The sequence below is a fragment of the Dipodomys merriami genome, unplaced genomic scaffold, assembly GCF_024711535.1.
Source record: "Dipodomys merriami isolate MVZ:Mamm:240054 unplaced genomic scaffold, mDipMer1.0.p SCAF_67, whole genome shotgun sequence".
NCBI lineage: Eukaryota > Metazoa > Chordata > Mammalia > Rodentia > Heteromyidae > Dipodomys > Dipodomys merriami.
In genome coordinates, this window is record NW_027206257.1 from 7,290,733 (window position 1) to 7,313,136 (window position 22,404).

At 41.9% G+C, this 22,404-nt stretch overlaps 1 pseudogene; it reads right to left on the reverse strand.

Annotated features, from left to right (window-relative positions):
* Positions 1–22,404, reverse strand: part of LOC138815797 (tubulin beta-2A chain-like) — a 135,915-nt pseudogene that overhangs the window by 7,193 nt on the left and 106,318 nt on the right.

Here is a 22,404-nt window from a genome sequence, read left to right on the forward strand (position 1 = left end):
TGTGTGTGGCCGGAGTTAGGCACGTTGGTGTTAGGGCTTGAAATTAAGGCCTGGTGACTCTTTTTGAGATTTTTACTATTATTGAGATTAGGTGATTACCTAAATTTCTCTTATTTCAGAATATTGTGGAATAGTGATATTTAGTTGAAGTCACAAACATATTTTAACCTTCACAATGCAAATTGTCATTATTATGGTTGTTAAAGTTTGTGAATTCTATAAGCTTTGACAATACAATTCTATAAGCTTTGACAATACAATTATTTCTCCCAGGTGATATATACATTTCTTTCCTTTTGCTTATGTAAGACGTTCTGTCTTTCACTCTCATTCCTCTCCTCTCTTTCTGAGGTTTTATTGATTTACTTAGTTAACTGAAGGGTAGGTGGCTCTACTACTTGAGCCACAGCTAAACTTCTGCCTTCTTTAAGTGATTAATATGAGGCAAGAATTCCATGGGTAGTCCAGGGCAGTACAGAAAGGCTTGAAATCTGATGATCAGAGTTCAAAGTCAGCCTGGGCAGAAAAGTCAATGGGACTCTTATCTCCAGTCAACCTAATAGGTGGAAGATAGTAGAGCTGTAGCCTTGAGCAAAACACTTCAATTTTAAGTCCCTCAACTGAACACACTGAAGCAAGTTTCATGGACTTTCCTGTCCAGTATGGCTTTGAACCATGACCTACAGATTTCCGTTTCCTTAGCATTCAGAATTATAAGTGTGAGTCAACATTTACAAATCTTTAATTACCTCTTCTTTCACCTTTTCAGTTATTTATTCTTTCTTTCTTTCCTTTTGACATTTGTTATTAGGCGCTAGCTCTTATGCTGTTTTTTTGTTTCCCTTGAAACTACCATGCCCTACAACTTTGACCACAGGTAAACTACAGGCTGTTTTTCTTTTTTGCAGCTCTTTTTCTAGGGCTTAAACTCAGGTCACAGTGACTGAGGTTCTATTTTTTTTAATTGAGTGGTGGTTCTTAGGTCTTGAAATTAAGTCAAGATGACTTTCCTTGAGGTTTATTTATTTTTACCTTAATAGTAGCTGGTTTCACTACTTGAGCCACAGCTCAACTTTTGCATTTTTTGTGGTTAATAGGAGATTAGAATATCAATAGAAAGTCAAGAGCATTACAGAAAGGACTGAAATCTGAGAATCATGGTTCAATGCCAGTCTTGGGCAAGAAAGTCAATGAGACAATTATCTCTAACAACCACCAAGAGGTTAGAAGAAGTAGACCTGTAGCCATGAGCAAAACATAGCAAGTTCAAGCCCCCATACTGAACACAGTAAAATATGTCTCCTGTACTTTCCTGCCTGGGCTGGCTTTGAACCACAGTCCTCAGTTTTCAGTAATCTGAGCAGGTAGACTTACAGTTTTGATTTAGAAAGCCTTAATAGCTCCTTTTCCACCTTTTCATTTATTTGATTGTCCCTTCCCCCTTTTTCAAAGTTTATGTCCTTTATTATTAGGGCCTACTCATTTATGCTCAGTATTTAATTAATTAATTTATTGATATTGTCAGTTGGGGGCTTGAACTCAATGCCTAGGAACTGTCTGTCAGGGACACAGCAGGTACACTACTATTTTCAGACACAGTGCCACTTCTACTTAGTTGGAAAAAAAACAGTCACCAGGGGACTTTTTAGCCGAGGCTGGCTTCCAAATGTGATTCTCAGATCTAAGCTTCCTGAGTAGCAAGGATTACAGGCATGAGCCAGAGGCACCTGGCTTGTTTTTTTAGATCAAAACTAGCAGGCTCTACATTTAGGCCACACTACTTCACTGTCCATGAGATTTTTGGCCTTTTGTTTTTTGCTCAAAGCTAGCAGGAACAAAAACTCAACTCCTGAGGGTTCTTTTGGGGGGGGGAGGGGAGGCTTGAATTCAAGGCCTAGTGACTATGAGGGTTGTTTTGTTTTATTTTGGGTATTTTGTTTTTCATTTCAAAGCTAGCAGGCTCTACTACTTGAGCCTCAGCTCAACTTCTGCCTCTATTTTTCTTTTAGTGGTTAATAGTAGATAAGAGTCCCATGGGAACCAAGGCACTACACAGTATCCTAAAATCTAAGGATTACAGTTTAAAGCCAGCCTGGGCTAGAAAGTCCATCAGACTCATCTCCAATTAACCAGATGAGACAGGAAGTAGTATTTTTAAACTTGAGTAAAAACCCTCAAGTTCAAGCCCATGTCTAGCACACTCAAAAAGAAGTTAGTTGGACTTTCCTGCCCAGGCTGGATTCGAACTGTAATCTTTACATTTCAGCTTGGATTAAAGATATGAGTCTATATTATAAAAAACTAATTGGCTCTTTTCTTCTTCACATACATTTATTTATTTGTTGGTTCTCTCTCTTGTTTTTAGGGCCTCACCAATCTTGCTGAAGGATAGAATGCTCTAAAAGTTTAGTAACAGTTGCAATTTGGTTCATTTTTTGGTTTTGGTGATTAGTAGGAGGGAAGTATAGACACTCCCACAAGGTCCTGAATTATACTGATTGCGGTTCATTGTCAGAGGACAAGGAAAGTTCATGAAATTCTTATCTCAAATTAACCTCCAAAAGATTGGAAATGGTCAAGCAAAAACTTGTAGATCATATCCCAGAAAGGAACACACACACACTCATACACACATACACACACACACACACACACACACACACACACACACACAATGGGCTTTTTACACACACATACACACACACACACACACACACACAATGGGCTTTCCTGTCCTGGCTGGCTTGGAATAGTAATGCTCGATTTCAGTGTTTTGAGTAGCTAGAATTTCAAGTGTGAGCCACCAGTTTCTTGTTAATTTTTATCATTTCTAAGACTCTTTGTGCTCTCTTGTACTTTTTTAAAAATTTATTTTGTGGTTGTCTTAGTGCTAGATCTGTTTTTCACTTACCTTTTTATAAAACTTTTTTTTCTTAGCTTTATCTTAGCTTTTTTTAGGCTCAAGGTTGCTGCTCTACCACTTCAGCCACAGTTCCACTTCTTTTTGCTGATTAGTTGGGAATAGGAGGCTCATTGACTTTCCTACCCAGGCTGGCTGTGAACCACAGTCCTCAGATTTGAGGATACTGTGTAGTGCCCTTGAATTCCTGTGGGACACTTCTGTCCTATTTACCACCAAAAGATAAAGAGAGTGGGGCAGAAGTTGATCTGTGGTTCAAATAAGAAAGCCTGCTAGCTTTGAATTTAAAAAAATACTTGGAAGTCTAATTCTGGTACTAATTGTACACTATTCAAACAAAACAAAACAAAACAAAAAACAAAAACAACTTATGCGCAGTGACCAGGTAATTAGGATTCCTAACTGATAATCTGAACTCATTTCCCAAAGCCTTTTTAAGATATATATGGTCATTTGTGTCAGCTGAGGAGAGATTAAAGAACAAGGCTTTACAGGCCAGTTACTCAGGACTTGGAAATCAGGATCCATTGGCAAAGCTTTTCAGAAAATGACTAAAAACTCACTCTTCACAATTCCAAATTGTTCTTCCTTCTGTGCAAGGGAAAGAGGGATGAGAAGGAAGAAATATGGGAACTAAGAAACCTCAAACAAGGTAAGTTATGTTAACTTTATTAGATAAAGTAAAACATAGGTGTACGGTGTGCATTCCAGAAAAGGACATGTCACCTCTGTGTGGATCCCAGTTAATTTAGTTAATCGATGGTAAGAAGTAAAACCCACTATTGTATTTATAGAAAGGAGGTACATGGCAGGCAAGTCAGTTCACTAACTTCAAGGATTTTGAACATAAAGGAGTGAAAGTGTTTGATTCTGTTTGGGCAACAGGAAGGAACAGAGCTGAGGAGGACTGAGATGTGCAGACATTCCCCAAGAAAGATCTCACTGACATCAATTCTTCAGATGCATGCTGGTTGCCAGTGGCTTATGCCTGTAATACTACTCAGAAGGCTTAGATCTGAGGATTGTGGTTTGAAGCCATCTGGGATAAGAAAGTTTGTAAGTCTTTTATGTTTTACAACTCAAGAATATTCATATTTGTTGCTAATTGCAACCCAAGGCAGTGCAATAGGATACCAAGCTGAAGAAAATTAGAAAATACCAGACAGGTATAGAGAAAAAGAAAAAAAAATCAATGAGGACCTTGGGTACCAAGGCTTACTGGCACCTGGGCCCCAGGTCACACAAGCAATCATATTTATTTGAATTCATGCTGGGAATGTTACCATGGATACATGCAAAAATGAAGCTTCTATATTGCAATCAGAGCCACCACAGTGAGTGAGAAACACTGGTTCCCTTTTTGTTTTGAGAAAGGAGAATGCAACCCAGAGAAAATCCAGACATTTGGTCTATTTTATCTAGCTTCCTAGGTTAAGTTGTCAATTCTTTTACCTCCCAGGCTTCAAGGCCTTTAAAGCACTATGGAAGGGGGCAATAGTTTAACCCTCTCCAGAGCTGTGCTTTTTTGTAAAATTGTGAAAATACCATACAGAGGAGTACAATTACATTGGCAAGATAGTGAGTACATTTCTTATCAAGCATTCTTACCTCCTCCTTTGTTTCCCCTTACCATCCCTTCCCCTCTCAACCCCCCTTCTCTCCCTCCATCCCCCACCGAAGTTGTAAAGTTCGTTTTTCAACATAACATCTTATACATTTCATTGTTGTAATGGGGTCACCTGTAACCCTATTTATATATTTATTTATTGATTGATTTTTTTATTGTGAAAATACCATACAGAGGAGTTACAATTGCATGGGCAAGATAATGAGTACATTTCTTATTAAGCATTGTTGCCTCCTCCTTTGTTTTCCCTTCCTATCCCTTTCCATCTCCCATCCCTCCCCCCATCCCTCCCCACACCCCTCCCTCCCGCTCTTCCTACCCCCCCCAAGTTGTAAAGTTCGCTTTTCGACATAATGTGTTGTACATCTCATTGTTGCAATGGGTCCACCAGTATCCCTATTTAAACAATTTGTTTTTCTTCCCTTCCTTTCCACAAATTATACCAACATCAAATACAGTGAAAGCAGGGCTAATACCATGGGGGAGGTACATATAAAGCAACAAAGAAATCATTTTATAAGTATGTTGGAAACAATCTCAAGAAAGAAAAAAACTTTGAATCCTTATCTTGGGGTTCATTTCACCTAACATCAACTTGTCTGACAGTTTCTGTTTGTCTCAGACATATACTAGTTATTTCAAATAACTTTGGGCCTGGCTTACTTCACAGAGCTGTGTTTTAACCTTTGCATGGTCAGCTCTCAGCTTTCTGAGTACTATTGAGGTGGTGTTCCAACCTCTCAAACCTTTTCCAGGTTCAACAGCTCAGCTCGAGTCTCCTACACCTATTAATATTAATAGTATAGATTACAAACAGTAAAAAGATAAAAATAACATTATACATTTAAACAGAAATAACTGACTGCATTCATTTATCCAGGACAAAAAATTTAGCACTGCTGTTTAAGTCACTAATAACACTTTTTTAAGATATACTTTCATGGATTTCATAAAACTTCCTATATACTCCTTAGAGTGTCTTTTTACCTCCCATTTTTATTTATTGCATTTGCATAGTAGTATATCATCCTTAAAATCATATCACCTCATAATTAAAGTTTATCTTGTAAGTAAATACTTATGAGACTCCAATAAAATATCAAAAAAGCTGAAAGTGGATCTGTGGCTTAAGAGCTATAGTACAAGCCTTGAGCAAAAGAGGCTCAGGGGCACTGTCCAGGCCCAAAGTTGAATCCCTAGTGTCCACACATATACCCCCCACCCCCACCCCAGACCCCACACACAATCAGATGATAATGTCTATGAAGTTCTTCCTTAGGATGATCTTGGTGATGTCAGCAACTGTATGAAGTTTCTATCTCTCTTCCATGCATTTGTGGTAGTAGACAGCAGAGTCACTGTAGTATAACATGTGTCTAAGATGGCATTAGCAAAGGCTATCATGTAACATATGCAACATAATGTCCAGCTCTCTTGATGGTAGATCTGCACATCTTGAGACTTGATGTGACCCATGTACTCCTAAACTCGCTTTCCCATCCTCTGTGCCACCTGCTGCAATGATTCACTATCCACACCAAATAGGCTTTCATAACCTTTCCCTAATTATCTGAATACTGGATGCCAGAGATGTCATGGAGACACTCTGTGGCTATTCCCCTCCCCTGACAGTCCATTTTACCTCCTATGCTCTCCTCACAGATGTGGGCAATGGTCTCTGAGAGACTTCGTGCCTCATCTTGGAGAGATTTAGTTTCATTGTATCCATAAGCTTTGGGAAATCATGCAGTGAAGGGTCCAGGTTAGGAACATAGCTCCTCCTTCTGCAGGTTTTCCTGTATGTTCTCTTGGCCATTGAACAGAAGGGGGGTCTCTGAAAGGGAATTTATATGGTGTTCTCTGTCTGTCTTGGTCCATATAACATAGAACCACTTTCCCATCCCTTTAATGATTTAGACATGCTCCATGTGATTTGTGCTGCACTGCTCTCAATGTAGTAACAATGTAGAGGACACAACTGGATGTTGTATGGATAGCTGTCCATACTTGGGCATGAGTCCCCTTCCAGCCAGGGCCCATAACTCCATGCTGGGAAAGTGAGAGGAAGATTAGCTGGCTTATATCTATGTAGTCTGAATGACCCCAGGAGGCATTGAGGCCTCCTTTTCATGTCCATGGCCCCTCAGCATATTGATAAAGAATGACACACCATGCCCAATCATCACCAAAATGCTCACCTGGTCCTGGGCATTATCACCACCATCTCACCCACTTCTAGAATATTCCCTTTTTCAAGGCATTGCCAATCCTCCTCCTTGCATTCTCAGTTAAAATACTGCTGTCCATGAGTAAAGAGCAGAAGACAAGGAAGCAGCTACCCTAGGGAAAGTAAATACTGGACCTCTTTCATGGTGAGAAGATAATGCAACCTGCAACTATAAAATAGCGAAGGACTTAAGATGGTTGTGCACACAGTTTGTGTAGAAAAAATGCCAGACCTAGTATGCCCTGTTCAGAGTTTCAGTCCATAATCGTCTCTAACAAAGTCATCTCAGGTACAGATAAACCAAGTTCATAGTGTCTTTCCTTCTTTTATTCTGTGCCTTTCTGGGGCTTGCAATCAGGAAATGGATACTATACCTGTAGTTTGTTTTTCCCCTCAAGTCTACTGTTTTACCACTGGAGCCACAACTCTACTTCTAGATTTTTTTTGTACATAATTTGAGATAAAATTCGTATAGGCTTTCCTACCCAAGTTGGCTTCAATCACTGATCCTCAGCCTCATGAATAGCTAGGAGTACAGGCTTGGCCACTGAGCCTGGCAGCAATACTCTTCCTTTTTTATTTCCTTTTCTTTATTTTTTTTTGTCAGTTATGGGCATGAATTCTGGGCTTGGGCACTGTCCCTCATCTCTTCAGATCAAGGTTAGTGTTCTACCACTTGAGCCACAGCGTCCCTTCCAGCTTTCTTTCTGCTTATATGGTACTGAGGAATTGAATTCAGGGCCTCATGAATGCAAGGCAAGCACTCAACCATTGAGCCACCTTCCCAGCCTCATTTTCATTTTCTTAAAAAATATTATTAGGAATATGATGTTCAGAGGGGTAACAGTTAAGTCAGTTAAATTAAACAGTTGTCAGGTAATGAATACATTTTTGGGGGATAATTACACCCCTTCCCTTGCTCTCAGTTTATCCCTCCCACTGTGGCTTTTTTGTGGTTAACTGGAGATAAGGGTCTTCCAGACTTTGCTGCCCAGGGTGACTTTGAACCACAATCCTCAGACATCAGTCTGCTGATGAGCTAGGCTTGAGCTTTAAAGTCAGGATGACTGTTCTGAAGGTTGTTCTATATTTTCTATGGGCTGTGGGCCTGAATGGACTTAGGCAGTGAATGCCAGGCAGGTCTGTCATCTGGAAGCATGTGTCCTACTTAAGCCTGACTGGCTCTCAGAACAGATAGGTGATGCTTTCAGAGCAAGAACCAGTGTGTACTAGCTCAACAGAAGTCCTCACTATATTTATCTCATTCAACAACTACTGGGTTGCTTATCTTATCAACACTTTTTCTTTCTTAAGAATATATGTATTGTAAGATTGCAGTAACTACAGATTTGTAATGGCCTAAGAATATATGTGTGTTATCATATTTAATATCCAAACTACATAACTGCTCCAAATCATGTTTTATTTATCTTAAAGTAGTTCTTGAATAATACTCTTTATTAGTAATGATATTATTAATATAAGTATTAAAGTTCTTCAAACATGTTTCTCTTATTAGATTAATCCTTACAGTGACATTGAAAACACCTTCTGGAGCAGCAATGGAAAAGATACTTGGTGAATACTAAGAATGAGGGATGAGAAGTGTGAAAAACTAAGAGACTTACAAGTGTGACTGGGAAACATCTTCCACAGAGCAGAACCCCAGACTTTTGAAGGTATGTCAGTGTGAGAATAGGTCTTCAACCAGTTCACATGACCACATGGGTGAGTCTCAATGTTGCCACATAGATTCCTATATGAAAGACTCATGTCTGATGGGCTTTCACAACGCCAGATTTATGAAAGTGTGCTGTCTTCTTTCCTTCAATATTACTTCATACTTTAGTATTGAGTGCATTTTTTCTTTAAAGCATGAAAAAAACACCATCTTTTGGACTGAGGTGTTTCCTGTCTCCCTAAGAATAGCTCTGGTATTTAAGAGGATTCCTGACAGGTTCCAGTGCCTCACTTCTTTAATACCAGCTACTCATGAGGCTGGGATTTGAATATCACAGTCGAAGCCTGCCTTGGTAGGAGAGTCCATCAGAATCTCATCTCCAATCAACTACCAAAAAAGCCAGAAGTGGAGCTGTAGAGAAGCCTGAGCCCCTGCCCAGCCTTCAGGCACACACACACACACACACACACACACACACACACACACACACACACACGTGTCTTCCTGCCAGGCTTGTCCATGGGGTCCCATGAAATTGTTGGAGACCTCTCTTCAAATGGACTCACCCTTGTATTCATGCCATTAATGTGGAAATTGACTCTCAGTCACCTATAGATCTATTGGTTCAGATTGTGTATTTTGCATCCCACTTCCTCTGCTTGTTTTCTGAGGTGAGTCTTATAGCTCAATACAGCTGTCCATACACTTCAAGATGCTGCTTATGATCTCAGGGCCTGCATTCACACTCCAAATGGAAAAATAAAATATAACCTGAGGGTCTTGTTTAAATAGGGATGCAGGTGGACCTATTGCAACAATGAGATGTACAAGTCATTATGTCAAAAAACGAACTTTGCAACATTGCTGGGGGGGGAGGATCTGGTAAGGGGTCAGGGAAGGTATAGGAAGAGATGGGAAGGAAAACATAGGAGGAGGCAACAATGTTTGATAAGAAATGTACTCATTATCTTGCCCATGTAATTGTAACCCTTTGTACAGTATTTTTACAAAACAAAAACAAAAACAAGAACAAAAAACAAAAAAACAAATCAGCAACTTGCAGATGGCTGCCGGTTTTACATTTGTTTTCTTTGCAAGGTGACCATACTAGGTCTGAATGACATGGCTGAAAAGTGTTTCTAACCTGGCATTGCTGAAGTCTGGCAGGCTACCAAGGAAGCCATAGGCCAACACGGCCACATAGGCCCTGTGTTCGAAGCCTGGTCCTGACCCCTACCAATGCAGGGAGATCCTAAGAGTCTGGTTCCTATACATAGGAATACCGATAGAAGGTTATGAATGTCAAGGTTGAATTAGTTGTTCCTTAATGATAATACTATAAAATTAAACAGAGTGATTTTAAGAGGCCAATGGATTTTAATGGATATATTTTGACACATTAAAAGAATACTATTAATTACATGGACACAATAGATTCAGGACAGTAGTTGATTTAATCAATATTTCATTAAGGATGGAAATGAAAATATTAATTACATGGAGGCATAATAAATACCCAAGAATTGCTAGGAATGTAGTTTATATAACTGAAGAATGTATAGACATCTCTGGCACTCTTTAAAGATCTATATTTATTTGTGTAGTACCATCTGCATGTCAATCTGTTCTTATTTTGTCAATCCCTGGGGCTTGATCTCAGGTGCTGGGAACTTCTTGTAAGCTCTATATGCCCCAGGCTGGTGTGCTGACACTCACCCATTCATGAATTGGGCCATGTAGGCTATGAGTGCAGATGCCAGCCCTCAGAAAAATTGAATGGTGGAGTAAGAAGCCTATGGTGACACATGTTTTCCTTTTCTGTGAAAGTCCTGGGTGTCAGGTGTGAAGTTTCATACATAGGCAAATCTATATCTTATGTAATAAATGTAGTAAATGTTTTATGTGTAATAACAGTCAATAAAAATAAATGGTAAATAAATAAAATAAAACAAAAAATAAAATGAATAACTACACTAAGTGCAATATGGAGTCAACATACAGGGCTCGATCTCAGGGCCTGGGAACTGCCTGGCAGCTGAATTGGCTAGAGGCTGCTGTGCTGGCAGGCACCCATTCATGAACTGAGCCTTCTAGGCCCTGAGTTTAGATACCAGCACTGCCAAAAATGTAATCATGGAGTGAGAAGCCGAGTGTGACACATTTTCCTCTTCTTTGAAAGTGCTCGGTGACAGGTAGGATGTATAAATTGTATGCAAATCTATATGCTATGCAATAGGATGTCATAAAGGTAAGAAATGACATAGGTGGAAGAAAAACAGATTGAATTAGTAGTGAATCATTCTGGGATAAAATTCAACGCAATTATTATAGGACTTGGATTAAGTTTAATTAATATTTTATTGAGCATTAAGAGAATAAAAATTACATGGAGACATAATTAAATACCTAATAATGGGTAGTAACACACGATGCATAATTTAATTTGTCTCATTTATAAAATATATGATTATATGTATGGATGTGTGTACATTTATGATAAATAATAACAGGATATTGAGTAATTATTAATGCTTTATTAATTGTTCAACTGGGACACATCATTAAATGGAGACATAATTTAAAACCTAATAATTGGTAGTAATATTATCTATAATTCAATAATATACAGACATCTATCTTTTTGTGTATATAATACTTATATACAGGAAGCTCTACCTATTTATACCTCGTTCACTCCTGGGGCTCGGTGGTTGAGTGCTCGCCTAGTAAGCAAGAAGCCCTGGGTTGGATTTCTCAGTGCCACATAAACAGAAAATCCAGAAGTTCTGCTGTTTTTCAATCAATTGAATGCTAGCCTGGAGCACCAACACTTAGGGACATTTTCTAAGCCCTTACTCAAGACCCAGGACTGCCGCCAAAAAAAGGTAGAATGTTCTACCTGCAATGATATAAGGACAGGACTTCAAATACATCAGCACAGAGCAAGCTAGGAGTCTGGTGCTGACAGCTGCCACCTAACCTGACTTAGCTATATGTAAACCGCTGCAACCCAGCTGCATGGAACCAGACACTGATGGCTGGCTTAACCCCATCATCCTAACTGTTTGGGAGCTTTAAAACCCAGCCCTGGTAGGAAGTCTGTTAGACTCTAAAATGTGGCTCCTAGTGGCAGAGCTCTAGCCCTGAGCAAATGTTATTAGAACAGTATCCACATGCTTTGAGTTCAAGCCCCATGGTTAACCCCCCACAAAAAAACACCCCTCTAAACCATTAGATGTGATCTTGTGTGGTTTGTGAAATGTTCCTCAAAGAGGGGTAATACTGATGAAACCACCCTAATTCTAATGACAATTTGTGGAATAGAGCTATGTGCTGAGCCCTTCATAGGGTGCTCTGTGCTGAGTCTTGCACAGGGTGCTATGTGCTGAGTCCTTTACAGGTTGCAGTGTGCTGAGTCCTGCATTGGGTGCTGTGTGTTGAGTCATGCAAAGATTGTCACGTGCTGTGTCCTTCATAGGGCACATTCATTCATCTGGTACTTGTAAGATCTCCACAACTGAGATGATTTTGCAGACAACAAATGTGATATATATATATATATATATATCACATTCTATGCCTCCATAAGAAAAAATGACATTGCCACATTTGTTAGGAAATGGAAAGACTTGGAAAAAATTATATTAAGTGAAGTAAGACAGGCCCAAAGAAACATAGGTCCCATGGTTTTCCTTATTTGCAATAACTAGTATATGCCTGAGACAAGCAGAAAATGTCAGATATGTTGCTCTTAGGCGAAATGAACCACACCATAAGGATTCAAATGTTTTTTCTTTCATGTGGTTGTTTCTAACATATTAATAAGATGATTTATTTGTTGCTTTGTAGGTCTCTCCCCCACAGTATAACCCCTGTTTTCACTGTATTTGATGTTGGTATAATTAATGGAGGGGAAGGGAAAAATCAAATTGTTTAAATAGGGATACAGGTGGACCCATTGCCACAATGAGATGTACAATTCATTATGTCTAAAAACGAACTTTACAACTTGGGGGGTGGGGAGTGAGGGGGAAGGGATAGGAAGGGGAAACAAAGGAGGAGGCAACAATGCTTACTAAAAATTGTGTTCAATACTTTGCCAATGTAATTGTGACCCCTCTGTACAGTATTTTCACAATAAAGAAAAACAGGAGTTTGATTAAAAAAAGAATATTGTGGCTCAGATGTGTCCCCATGGCATGGACAAAATTATGTATAACTGAAGGCTAGTGAGTTGTCTCATGCAGACAATTGTTTTGTTCTATTTTTACTCAGTCATGTACATTGAACTTGGGGCCTAGGCACTGACCCTTACCTCTGGGCTCAGGATAGCCCTCCACCACGTGGAGCCAAGGAACCCCTTGCAGCAGAGTGCCACTGCCTAGGGGTCTATAGCTGAGGTCTGTCATCCTGCCATCTCAGGATCTGGGGATCTGGGTTCCAAACTATCTCAGACACAAAAGGTCCCAGGAGACTATTATCTCCATTGACCACTAAGAAACCTGAAGTGAAGTTTGGTGTTTGTGGCTCATGCCTGTCATCCTAGCTACTTAGGCAGATGAGATCTGAGGATCATGGTTCAAAGCTAGGCTGGGCAGGAAAGTCCTTGAGACACTTAACTCCAACAAACCACAAGGAAACCTGAAGTGGTGCTGTGGCTCAAGTGGTAGAGCACAAGACTTGAGCTGAAGAGCTCAGGGACAGCACCCAGGTCCAGACTTTAACTGCTACAACAGACAACAACAACAACAAGAAAAACACAGAAACAAACTAACCAACCTGAAGCAGAGGGCTGGGAACGGGCCTTAGGGGTAGAGTGCTTTGCATATATGAAACCCTGGGCATGATTTCTCAGGACCACATCACTAGAAAAAAGCCTGAAGTGTCTCTGTGGCTCAAGTGGGAGAGAGATATCCTTGTACAAGAGAAACTAGGTACACTGCTTAGGTCCTAAGTTCAATCTCCAGGACTGGTGTATGCACGAATGCACATGGACACACACACACACACACACACACACACACACACACACACACACACACACATACACACACACACACACACACACACACACACACACACACACAGACCAGAAGTGAAGCTGTGACACCAAATGGTAGAGCACTGGGCTTCTGCACTGAGCTCATGTTCAGCACTCAGTCCCTGTGTTCAACCCCAAAACCTAGCCACCCAGTGCCCAACTAGGAGAGGTCAAATATTTCAAAACCTGATGAGTTTCACCAGCCCTAGATGACAAGAAGCGTTGTGATATCCGACATGTGCTTGATTTCCCAAGGTTCCAGAAACTTAGGAGAGGCATCATAGGCCCATCATTGCCTGCAATTAAACATTTCAATAGGTTCAGTGCCCTAGTTGTCAGCCAGAAGGACTCCTGAATTATATTGAACAATGTATCTGAACACCGGAATTTAGTCTCACAAAGGCAAGATAAGTGCAGGAAACTTGGCCTGCCAAGGGTGGTGGCATAAATGAAGGCTTCCTGTCAAAACAGAGCACGGGTGAGCGAGATAGCTTGTGGTACAAAGAGGCCTTTTTTTCCTGACTTTCAGAGCCTACCCACACTCATCCTCACTAATTGGCCCAGATGGAGTTGTTTGTTACACAGCTGTACAGGAGTGAGGCTTTTTGTCTGCCTGTCCAGACAATGAGAAACTTCTTCCAACAGGCCTGGGATGCAGAGAAACCCTCAGGCTACACTGGGAACAGTGAGGGGAGCCCTGGAACATGCAATGTCTTGAAAGCCCTGTCTGTGCTATGAAATCATTGTATTGAAAACAAATTTCCTAGTTCAGTGCATTCATCATAGCTACTCTGGAGATTCACCTATAGGGATACATCCATCCATATACAAATACATAGAGCTACACTGTCTTTTTCTTTTTTGGTGGGGGGCAGGTCCTGGGGTTGGACAGTAACCCTAGCCATTGTCCCTGATCTCCTTTTGCTCAGAGGTAGTGCATTAAAATTCACAGCCCCATTTCTGGGTTTTTCTCTGATCTCATTGATATAATAGTGTCAAATTTCCTACACTGGCTGGATTCAAACTAAGGTTTTCTACATCTTAGCCTCCTGAGGAGCTGGAATTACAGTCAGCAGCCACTGGCACCTGCCTTTCTTTTCTTCTTCATTTTTTACTCTGGACATCTGACTTCTTAACAGGGTCTTTCCAATGGTTTGAATTTATAAGTAAATACCCAATGTTCTTTATAGCTGCCTTCTCTGAGAAGGATTTTCTCTCCTTATCTTCCCCTCTGGCTACAGGTTTGAAGCCAAAAATGAGAAATGAGTGTCCCAGGATTTTGGAGCAAATGTCCACAGGCCATGCCAGTTCAGTCACTTAGCATTGAGCTGCAGTGAATTTACTGTCTCAGGACGAGAGGACTGAAAACTTGAGCGATTTTCATACTGTCTGCATTGCTCCTTTTGTCTATAAAATTATGAATGTTTTTTTTTGTCTACACCCTTAAGTATCTAGAACACACTTGAAGCATCTTTCTGTTTCTGTTTTTCTCTAGAACCTCTTGAGATTTAAACTAAATGTTTGTGTGGAGCGGCTTCTCAGTGAATCCCTAAGGAAAGCCGCTTAATCCTCCTCAGGAGATCACCATTCAAAGCCAGCCTAAGCAGGAAAGTCTGTGAGCCTCTTATCTCCAATAAACCACCAGAAAACCAGAAGTGGAGCAGTGGCCCAGAGGGTAGAGCTCCAGCTTTGAGAGATAAAGCCAAGCAGGAGATACTGTCCAGAGCAGGCAGTAAAGCCTGGGATGCGCTTATGTTCAATTATCAACCAGATGGCTGGAAGTGGAGCTGTGGCGGTGGTAGAGCCTCAGCCTTGAGCAAAACAGCTCAGGAATGCATTGGGCCCTGTGTTTAAGCCCTGGGATGCCCACAAAAAAATTCAAAAAGAGAAGGCCAAGTTATGTATCAGTGTCCTCCTACCAACTTATGTGTGTATATTACTTCCCTGAGTGCAAACAGACCCTATGAAATGCTTCTGCTTTTATTTACTGATTTATTTTTCAGATATGCTCATTGCGCATACTGCAGCATTCTCTTCATTTCAAGCCCACATCACTTTTCTCTTCCGGGGCTCCATGCCTGCATCCTTATATGATGCACACTTAAGCTCTCAGCAGCCTTTATTTACATTTTATTATGAGGCCAACACAGGAACAGTCACAAATCAGGCAGGGGAAGAGAAGATCAGGGTTCATATTTATTACAGCCATTCAGAAAAATTAACTTGGGGACGAAAAATGGTAGCATACTTATGTAAAAACTACCATTAAGAAAAAGATGAGGGGGCTGGGAATGTGGATTAGTGAGAGAGTGTTTGCCCAGCATGCAAGAAGCCCTGGGTTTGATTCCTCAGTAGCACATACACAGAAAAAGCCAGAATTGGTGCTGTGACTCAAGTAGCAGAGTGCTAGAGACAGTGCCCAGGCCTTGAGTTCGGCCCAAGAACTGCCAAAGAGATACCAGGTAGGTAGATAGGTAGGTAGACAGACAGACAGACACATAGACAGACAGACAGACAGAGAGATAGATAGATAGATAGATAGATAGATAGATAGATAGATAGATAGATAGATAGATAGATAGATAGATAGACAGACAGACAGACAGACAGACAGACAGACAGAGAGAGAGAGAGAGACAGACAGACAGACAGACAGACAGACAGACAGACAGACAGACAGACAGACAGACAGACAGATAGATAGACAGATGATAGGTGAATCTGGTCTTGGATGTCAGTAGGAAAGAAGGGAACACTTCCCTACCATGAGGCCTTCTGCAGTATGCCAGGAAACCAGCATCACCTTCACATAACCACAGAGCAGGAAGACTGTCTCTCCCACTTCTCAGGCAGTGGAGGGCCCGAGAGTCAAGAGGGCAGAACCAAGTTTTAACTCACATGCTTGGAGGCAGAAGAGAAAGGGCCCTGCCTCTCTTTGGACTGGGGATGTACATTAATGATGTGGAGAATGAAGGAAGGAGAATGGACTGGCAGAGGTAGAAGGGCCTTTAAATCTGACAGATAGAGAGTCAAGAACCTACTCCCTAAGACCAAAAAGCAGTATTTTTCTACTCTGTTCCTCCCCTCTCCCCTACTAAACTGGTTCTCTATTGGTAACCTAAAGATAGCCTGAGGCTCCCTTCACCTGAGGGAGGAAGGATAATTAGTCATTGTTTGAAGAGGCTGAGAAAAGCCTGACCCTGGTGTGACTCTAACAAATATTTCAGGTTTCCCCCCATTGCTGGCTGTTCCTGGAATGAATGAAGTGGTTTTGCAGCTCACTTCCCTGTTGAGTGTATACATTCTGCCTTCTAATCCTGCAGGCCTAGGTCTCTGCACCTAGCCTGTTTTTTTGAAACTGTTTCCTGTCCTTCAAATAAAGAGTTACATTGGAGTTCTTCCTGCTAGCAGGGCTAGGTCTTGGATCCTGAGAACTTCATTTATACCCAGGATGGGTCAATGATGTTTCTTTCCTGCTTTTATAGCTTGAGAACTCTAAGAACATTTAGAATGTAAGTAACTTCTGATCACCAAGGGAAACCCAGGAATTCTTGAACATGTGATCTTTCGGAAGCCCACTGGAGGACACAAGATGATTACAATCTTCACGTGAGTGGCTGGGCAGATGGATCTGCTACACTTGAACCTTGAACTCAGCCTGCTCTCCTAGTCCATGTCCTTCTTTGGTCCTTGTCCTGCTAGCTCCTCAGGAGCTTCCAAGATAGAAATAGATTGATCAAACCCAAAGGAAGTTACTTGCTTTTTCCTTCTTTTTCTGGGGCTTGATCTCAGGTCCTGGGAACGGCAAAGCTCCTTAGTAGCTCACAGGCTGGTGTGCTCACCATGTCCAATTCACCAATTGGGCCTGCTAAGCCTTGAGTTCAAATCCCAGTACTGCCAAAAGCTTCACCCTGATGTGAGAAGCCAATTGATCCATCTGTTTTCCTGTCCTGTGAAAGTCATGGGTCTCAGCGCAGATGGAGAATACTATATAGTCAGCTCTATAGACATGGGGATAGGTTGTCATCCATCATCACAGTTATATCTGTCATCATACTCAATAATCATGAATAAGACACAAAATAAAAAGAATAACTACACTGAATGCAAGTTGCATAACACACCTGTAGATAAAGAGAGATCCTATGTTTAAAAAAGGTGGGCTTATTATTTTGTCCAGTGCTGGGGCTTCAAATCAGGCCTGGGACCTGGCCTGACATTCTAGTCTTGAAGGATGGTGAGCTTCCCTTTCCACCACAATTCAACAGAGCTACCCAGACCTGAATTCACATCCCAGCACTGACAAAAGTTTCATCCTGATGTCAGAATCCAGTCATTGCAAATATTTTCCTCTCCTGTGAAAGTCCTGGGTCTCAACTAGGATGGAGAATGAATTCATAGGCAACCCTATAACCATGGGAACAGCTTGTCATCCATGTCAGCACAGTTATACCTATAAGCAATAAAATACACAGTACCTCTATGAATTAGGAACAAAATAAGGAGAAGTGCACTGAATGCAAGATGCTGCCCACACATGTATGTAAATATAGATCCTATGTTTAAATTATGAATTTATGACTATCTGGCCCTCTCTGGCACTCGGTGTCAGGTCCTGGGAATGGCCTATCTCCTTCATTGCTCACAGACCTGTGTCCTCACATTGACCCTTTCCTCAATTGGGCCTGCTAGGCTCTGAGTTCAAACCCCAACACAGCCAAAATATGAATCCTGATGTGAGAAGCCAATCGATTCACATATTTTCCTGTCTTGCGAATGTCCTGGGTCTCAACTAGGATGGAGAATGCATAAGAAACCCTATAGACATGGCAATATGTTGTCAGCCATGTAAACACTGTTATATCTGTAACCATACGCAGTAAAATATACAATACCTCCATGGATAAGAAGTAGACCGAACACGAGATGCTGTCCACACATATATGTAAATATAGATCCTATGTTTAAACAATGAATTTATAACTATTGTGGCCCACCCTGGGGATCAATGTCATATCCTGGGAATGGCCTTCCTCCTTAGTTGCTCACAGGATGGTGTGTTCATATTGACCTATTTGCCAATTAGTCGTGCTAGGGTCTGAGTTCAGATTCCAGCACTACCAACAATTGGATCATGGAGTAAGAAGCTGAGTGTAAAACTTGTTTTCCTTTTCTCTGAAAGTCCTGGGTGTCAGGTATGATGGAGAACACGTCTACAAATCTAGATGCTATGTGATAGAATTAATGTAATAAACGGAATGGGTGTCATCATAGACAGTAAAATCAATGGTAAATAAATGAATACAACAATAAATACAAGGAAAAACCACACCAAACTTGTATGGACTGAACATCTATAGGTAAGTACAAAGCCTATCTTTATATAAATAGTATGTTTTCAAAGGCTGGGGCTTGAATTCAGGCCTAGTCAACAAGCCTGAAGTTCTTATCTTCAAATCCACTGCAGATTTACCCAGACCCTGAGTTCAAATCCAAAACCTGGCAGAATAAATGGTGGGAATTGCAAGGCAGGGAGCTAAATTTATTTTATTTTATTTTTTCCCAGAGTGGGGCTTGAACTCGGGTCGTGGCAACTCTGCTTCAGCTTCGATCACCCTAGGCTGAAGTGCAGCCACTGGACCCACAGCTGATCCTGGGATCCTAGATCCCTAGGCCTTGAAGGGGAAAAAAAAAATCACAGGAAAAATGTGGCAAGATGGCCTTTTTATGTTTTCTTCCTTTGTGAGGTGACCTTCCTAGGTCCAAATGACACTGTTGCAAAGGGTATTTTACCTTCCATTGCTGAAGGCTGGTGGACTATCGGGGAAGCCATAGGACTACGTGGCAACATAGGCCCTGATTTCAAATCCCCGTCCTGACACCTACCAATGGCAGGAGATACTAAGAGTCTCATTCCCATCCATAGGAATGTTATCAATGTCACGGTTGAATGAGTTGATCGTGAATGATTCTTCTATAAAATTAGACAAGATGATTTCAGGAAGCTGATTGATTTTATTTAATATTTATGAAACATTAAAAGAATACTATTATTTACAGGAATGCAATAATTTCAGGACACTGATTTAATTAATAGTTTATTAAGGATGAAAACAATAACATTAATTACATGGAGGCATAATAAATACCCAAGAATTTGTAGGAATGAGTCTATATAACTGAATAATGTATAGACATCTCTGGCACTCTATAAACATATATATTTATTAGTGTACTGTCATCCGCATGACAATCTGTTCATATTTTGTCAACCCCTGGGGCTCGATCTCAGGTCCTGGAAACTGCCTGTCAGCTCAATTTTCCCCAGGATGGCTTGTTGACACTCACTCATTCATGAATTTGGTCTTGTAGGCCATGAGTTCAGATGTCAGCACTCCCAAACAATTAATCGTGGAGTAAGAAGCTGATGGTGACACATTTTTTTTCCTTTTCTGTGAAAGTCCTGGGTGTCAGGTATAAAGTGAAATACATATGCAGACCTATAATCCTATGTAATCAATGTTCTATGTGTCATAATAGTCAATAAAATAAATGGTCAATACAAGAAAAACAAAAATGAATAACTATACTGAGTGTAATATGGAGTGAACATTTGTATATGAATATAAATCATATATTTAAAATGTACATTAATAGGATGTTTTTTAGTGCTGGGGATCAATTTCAGGCCTAAGGAACAGACTTGAATTTCCTGACTTCAAGGAGGCAAGCTACCCCTTCCACACAGTGCAACAGAGTTATCCAGACAATGAGTTCAAATCCCAATCCTGGCAGAAAAAATTACACCTATGTGAGGTCCAATTCTTAGGTATTTCGTTCTGCCTCCATTTAATGAATGTGATTATTTAAATGTTTAATGAAGTATTAACTAAAATTGATCAGTGTCCTAGGATATAATTGTGTATAATTTGATCCTAGAATCATTCAAGAACTACTCATTCAATCTTGACATTGATCACATTCCATTGGTAATCTTATGGATAAGAATGAGTTTCTTAGGTTCCCCTGCCATTTGGAGGTGGCAGGACCAGGATTCCAACTGTGAGCTCCAGCTCCCACCACTTCAACCCCAGGATAGGGAACTCACAGGTCTGTGCCAGAACATCAGCAAGACCAATGATTAGGCAGGCACCAGTGGCTCTCAGCAGTCCTCCTTCATACTTACAAGGCTGTGATAGGAGGACAATGGTCAAAGTCACCGTAGGCAGGAAAATCCTTGAGACCCCTGTCCAATTTCAATGCCAACAAAGTCAGAAGTAGAGCTGTGTGGCTCCAGAGGTTGAGGGCTAGTCTCGAGCAAAAGCAGCTTACAGACTATGCCCAGATCCTGAGTTTAAGGTCCAGGACTGGCAACAAACAGACATACACAACGATCTAAAGCCGGTCACCCTCTTGTCCCCAACTGAATTAGACACAGTTCCCTGGGAAAGGGGCTGGGGAGCCACTGTCATCTTCACTCTGCCCATTCTGCCTGCATCACTGGATTCCGGCCATACTCCCATTCTTTCATGGTTCTTTCTGACCAATGGGATATAAGAATGGTGCTCACACCCCATTCCATGCTGCCTGATAGCACTGGGATTACTCTGTTGGTTGACACCACTACCAACAGTTGAGGAAGGTAGAGGTGGCTGAGTGGTCATCAAGACTCAAGCTGTAAGAGGAGAGGCCTTGCTCAGCCCTGCCACGCACCTGCCCACGCCCCGGTCCCCTTCAGCATTCCGCAGCACTGCATTTCAAACCTAGCACTGCTTGCTTGGACCCATGGTACCTCTTGGAGTCCTCAGGTGATGGCACACCACAGGCAGGCTTGTGGCCCTGACCTGGTCAAGGCCCCCCTGTCTCTGCTCCAGGCCTGAGTATTTGCCATGCTAATGCCTTCGCTGCTCGAACCCACCAGGAGCTGCCTCCAACAGCTTCTCCCAGCAGCACATGTGAGTGGCCTCCTCCTCGGCCCATACCCTATGACCCCCACACCATGCGATTCCCCCCCCTTCCCAACTGGACCTCCGGCTCCCCTATGCCCTACAGTCTGACCAGGGCGCTGCAACAAATGTGCCCCAGGGGTGGGGGTGGGAGTGGGTGTTGACCAGGGGATCCCATGCCCATCCCTAGCTGCCAGTGTCCCAGGAAACAGGGAAATGCAGGGATGGGTGAGGAGGGGGCACCACAGAGACCCTGGCTTGGAGCAGTGGGAACCACACAGCCACGCATCTACACCCTTCCTCTTCCTGGTGGGAACCTGGTGGCTTTAGTCAGAGGTGGGGAGCAGCACCTCCACACCTGCCTTCTTGGGTCTTTTCCTTTTTTCTGAGGGCTGGGGGTGTTGGATGCAGAAAATAGGTCTCTCTTGCTGTGTGAGCCCTTGTCCTCTGTGCTCAGTCACCCTTTCACCTGAAGAGAGGGTCCCAGAAGAGCCCAGTAGGGAAGTGACAGTGCTGGGGGTCAGAGCAGAATGTGAATATCTGGGAGGAACACCCCCCCAAACTCACATACACATACACCCAGCCTGTCCCTTCCCCCCAACTGTCAACAGTTCTCACAGAGTGATCACATTTCCCAGCTCTGCCAGCTTCTGCTGGTGCCCCAGTCTATCTGGTCTCCTTGTCCTTCCCAAGAATCTGCCATGTGGCCCAGAAGCATGTAGGCTGGAAGTAGGGAGTAAGTCCATGTATGTAGCCTTTAGGACCCCATCCATTTCCCCAACACCACCCCCACCTGGGGTCAGACACCCCTCTGGGGTCACCATGACCCCCTGCTTGTTTCCTCTCCTGGCTCTGAGGAGCCGCTTGTCTCGGGACTCCTTCACCCAGCGTCCTGGATTAGGGTTTTGTTGAATGGGGAGTCAAGGGTCTGGCCCTGGAGAAAGGGATAGGCAGGGTGGTGC